We start from the raw sequence: 5495 nt of genomic DNA, 5'->3' as shown, positions 1-5495 counted from the left end.
CACTTGATTGAAAAAAGCTGATAACATGTTTTATGTGTAACGTTGAAATTCAAATAAATGTAGCGGGGAAAAAAACAATATTTCATTGCAATTTTGTAGATCTGAGGTCAAAAGAAGCATACAAATTAAATATTCAAGTGAATTACAGATACCTAAAAGCTGGTATAACGTACAGTACTAAATGTTACTTTCCACCACTGGCCTTTCTCTATGAAAATATTGTCTGTGTTTAAGAAAAGACACATTCCCAAACCGTTGAAGAATAGCAGAGAGTTGCCACCCACCACAATATAGAATATTTGAGCCTCACAGATTCTCTACACCTGCTATTCTAAATCTTCCGTTAATGCTTAAATCCTGCCAATGCCATCCTTAGTTAAGAGTTTCTCTCTTCCCTTGGATTTCCTCTCCTTCAGAGTTGCCTCACCTGGAACCAATCTGTAACACAATCAAAGTGTCCTAACATGAAAGCTCAGTTCCTTCCTTTGATAGTCATTTTCTCTCCACACTTGTTCTCTTCTCTTCTCTCTGGTAGCTCAAGCAACCATGTCTGGAAAAAATTCTGCTTAAAATAGAGACTCAGTCACTAAGCATTATGCAAATGTCTTGAAACAATTCCCTGGTGCTCTGTCTTTAGCTTTTGCAGACAACAGAATGGACCCTTTGTCTAAAAATAAGCTGTGCCTAATTAAAAATAAGAGCCTGGCTTGTTGGAAATTGAGATCACTGTTACGAAGGCCTTGATAAAGTTGAGGTAATGGGGAAAAGTAACTTGCTTGGGCCATTTGAAAGTATCGTTTAGTTCAATCTAATAGCTTTTAAAAGCAATTGTTCCAAATCATGCAAGAGCCAGTTTCAAAAAAGTGTGAAATGAGAAAAGGATTAGTGCAACATTACATTTTATTAAAACCAATTATTTGTCCTAATCGTTGCATTTCACTCATCCATCCACAGCACTGATTGCAGCTTCTGGATGAGTTGATGCTTACAGTTTGCACGCTGCGTGCTCATCAGTCATCCCTCTCAGCTGCAGAGTGTGTCCAGGATCGCAGGGTGATTAAACTCTAATAGCAGCCTTTTGAGAAGTCCGGGGGGATTTACTCTTGAGTCAACATGCCAGACCCCATTTCCTCCTCACTCACTGCTGCCTCTCAACACCGCCCGGCTGCAGCCACAGAAGATCTCCACATGGAACTTGTATAGATTAAGAAAACCTTGGAAGTGACCCTGCATAAGGCCTTAGACATACACAGGGAACTTTGCCAATAAATGACCCAGTTCTCTCAAATATTACATAACTAACTTATGCAATATTACCTTTTGAAAGTGTTCACCAAACGTGTATTTTTTAGATGATTTTGTGAGATACATTCTACCAGATCCTGCTGGTAATCCAAAAGGAAATTACATGTAAACTACGGTTAAAGTAATTAGTTGATTAACCAATAAGTTGATCAACAAAACCAATAAAAAAAAAGAAATCGTAATTTCTTTAAAGTAAAAGAGGCCACATTGTTCAGCATCTTAAAATACAAAGATTTTCAGCTTTTTCGTGCTTTACTAATTTGAATGTGATTGGGAATGATGATTTGACCAAAAAAAGTAACCTAGATGCAGACAAGCATTATTGTCATGTCAAATTGTAAAATGTTTGGTATCTGTATCATAACTATAGAAAGAGGTTATTTAGTAAAAGAACAAATAATTGCTAGTTTTTTGGAAGGAGAAGAAATACAAAAGAAAAACCTTTAGGTAGGTTCAATAATGCATTTTCTAATATTTTATGGACCAAATTATTATTGACAAAATGATAAGCAGATTAACTGATAATGACAGTTAATGTTAACGATAAGCACTCACAATGAATGTAGCTCTACAGATACTGGAAGGACAGCATAAACATTATTCATGAAGCAGATTATATTGTTACACCACTTAGATGATCACATTTTGCCATCTTAAAAAGATTGGTCACTAATTGCAGACCCTATTTAATTATACATTTATATATTTGATTAACTTTTTAACTATAGACAAACACTTTTTAGGCCAATGTTGTGTAAGTTTAATAAACCATCTGATCAAGTGAGTTCATTTTATGCCAACAGTAAATTAATGAACGTATTTACAAGAACATTCTGTCTGATCTCGACTCAAGGTGGTGCTTTCCCAAGACGTCGTCAAACAGAACCGAAGAGACATTTGTCACACAGCTAACATTTCAGGATTCTTGTTTTGAAACTTCCCATGAACAACAACACAGAGTCCGTTATGCAGCGTCCAGTGGCTCAGTTGAGACAACGTATGCTGCTCCTCCATGTGACTTTAATTGAATGATTAGATGTAATTCAATAAGCAATCGAAGGGCAATGCACGTGAGTTTGAGGCGTAAAGCAAAAGAGCACTGGTGAGTGGATCCTTTGTCCATGACCCTCCATCATCGCTGCTACCTTTCAGGCTGAATCACGCGGCCTGATCGGCCTCCTGCCAGCACCCCCGTGTAGACCCTCCACTCTAATTGTCCAGGCCACCAATTTCAGGAACTACACAGTTTAAAGGTTTAATGCTCGGGCTGGCCATGTCTTGTGTTCGCCATGTGAGTCACTATCTTTAGACTGGGATCAACAAGACGAAAACATTGCAATTATTTAATTTTTCTTAGCAGAATTTCCATGAATTCCTTTACATCAAGTTGTGGGCCAATTTCAGTCCAAGCACGTCGACTTAACTGATTTCAACAACTGAGAGAAGAAGGCTTCAAATTCAGAAACATCGGTGACACCATCTTTTACGAATTGTGACACAACGTACCCAAGCTTGAAATATCACCCCTGCATGTGGACCCATTAGCCCCACATTCACACAGCTGTTTACTGTCAATCTGCCACAGCTCAAGCAAATTTGGCAGGGAATGGCTGGCATTATAATAAAGAAAATGAAAATGGCCCATTCCATAGCTTTAAAGTGATGCAGTGAAATAGCTCCATAAATTACTTCAAGTCTGCTAATTCTCAGAATAAATCAAAGTCTCCAGATGAGTTGAAGTCTGTGAAATATGGCTCATTACTAAACCGAAAGGGACACGAGCCCTCAGTGGGATTAGAAAAGTCAAGATGACTTATAAAATATAGAAGAAAATGGTAGTCGCAAATCCAGGATTGTAGAAATGTCAAAAGATTCTCTACTATTTGAAGAGCTGACTTGTTAAAGACATCTTGGCCAATGTGTGGGTAGACAAGTGTATTATCCAACATGTGTCTTCAATGCTTGGTCAGTCCACTAGCCAGCTGTCATATTGTTAAAGATAGACCTGTTGGATAGTTTTACAGTAATACCCTGCAGCACAAGAAGGAGAGCAGAGGCCCTATTCTCAAGTTATATGCTGTAAAGCTTTGTCACTATTATTTCTACATTCTCTTGGATACAATGATCACTACTGCAGCTGACTGAGATCACATCTTAACCCACAAATCAAAGTTAAGTCAGCATCAGGCAGTGTGTGTGTGTGTGTGCGTGTGTGTGTGTGAGCATAGCAAAGCTGGGCCGTAATAGAAGCTCAGACACTAACATCATATCAATGACTCACACTCATTTGTGATATCTCACATATCCATTCCTTTGCTCAATAAGTGAGTTTTTTGAGGAAAATATATGTATATATATCTCCATTATTTATTTTACTATTAGTGAACTCTCGGTATCAACCCTCAGATGTTGTGTACATGCTGATAATTAAAATAACTACAACTACTGCCTCGTGGTTGTATTCTTCCACCAGCCAGTCAAGTTGCAGTTTACACTCACGCCATCACTTCAACATTCTATAATTCGATCCCATTAAACGTGTGTGAAGTTGTCATATTATGTGTTTAAATTCTTAAGTTCCTAGTTGTTTTTTGAGGTCACAGTGACTTTGACCTTTTCCCACCAAATTCTAATCAATGTATATCCTTAAATCCACCCTGTAGGCATACACACTGAAATAAAAAAAAGTTGTAAAGCCAGATCATAGTAAGTTGGACTAATGAAACATTTCTGAAACAATTAAAGAATATATACAAAATGGATAAATAAAGTCTAATGTGAAAGGAGTTGCTTTGATGAACACAGACATTGCAGCTTCTCCTCAACCCTTCAGTGGCTGTATGTGTCTTTCTGCGTTGTTTTGGTTTTACAGCCAACAACTTTCATGTTTACGTTCACTCTCATCGCTCTCATCAATGTAGTTGACTGGCACAACAGTGCTCTGATAAACCAAATGTACAGTACCTGTTCAGGACTAACCGATGCATTAAACAGCCAGAGGGCCCTTTTACAAACTCCCCTATGCCCTTGGGTTCACCCCCTGACAAAACCCCAATTAACTTATTCTGGGAGATCAGTAAGTTCTCCTTGGATGTTTATTCCCTACACAATCAAAACGTGAACAAATAGAATGATCAAAGCAACAGAAGAGCAGAAGGTTGGACGATGTTGAAAGAGACAGTGAACAGATATGGCATTACGGAGATGGAGATATGGTCGAGGCAGTGAGATAACATTGTCCTGCGTGGTACTGCAGGGGTGAGTAGGACACGCAGCCATCTAAAAAGAGGACAAGGCAGTTGTTCAACAAGTGTTCTCTGAAATGTAGTGAGAGGAGCATGACTCTGATTATAGCGCCATGTGAATGAACCTCTTTCTTGTCTCTATGAGGACATTCCTGATGATTAGGAGGATGAGTACAGCTTTGTTTGTCCCCCGGAGGCAACCTTGTCTGTTGGGTCACTGAGTACCTGGGAGTCCAAGATGGACAGAAACCATGTGATCCATCTCCGTGAATCTCAGGTTAAGATGGGGTACTATTTACACAAGTGTAAATATTACAGACATGACAGTTGAAGCTTTTATTTGTGATCATGTCAGTTAAAGACGATAAGCAGCAACATAATATGAATGGAGTTGGGGGGCTTTATGCACAGCTACAGGGCCAACCGAAAAACAATTAACAGGAATGTAACTTGGTCAGGATTTTCTTATGATGTCGTGGTAATACCAAATCCAGACATTGCGATGGAGCGGCAGAGGAGACACAGATAGAAAATAAAAGTGGTTTAAGTGAGGGAGGGGGCTTTTATCAGAGATGATAAAGCAAAGAAGAAGAAAAGGTTTGAGCAAAGAAGGGTCTGATGATCTCAAAGCTTCAGCTCAATTAAACTAGAATAAGGGATTTGTTGACATCCTCGTGGATTCATCTTCTCATTATAGACACATGCATTTCCAAACATTTGGACTACCTATGTTGTAAATGTATTATCTTTTTGATTTCCACGCGGCATCTACTGCACGTCTGTCCGTCCTGGGAGAGGGATCCCTCCTCTGTTGCTCTCCCTGAGGTTTCTCCCATGTTCCCCTTTAAACTGTGGGGTTTCTTTGGAAGTTTTTCCTTGTACGATGTGAGGGTCTAAGGACAGAGGGTGTCGTATTGTCATACTGATATTCTGTACAAACTGACC

Source organism: Notothenia coriiceps, unplaced genomic scaffold (assembly GCF_000735185.1).
Source record: "Notothenia coriiceps isolate Sejong01 unplaced genomic scaffold, NC01 NC01_scaffold00000339, whole genome shotgun sequence".
NCBI classification, from domain to species: domain Eukaryota; kingdom Metazoa; phylum Chordata; class Actinopteri; order Perciformes; family Nototheniidae; genus Notothenia; species Notothenia coriiceps.
This window is presented reverse-complemented; position numbering follows the sequence as displayed.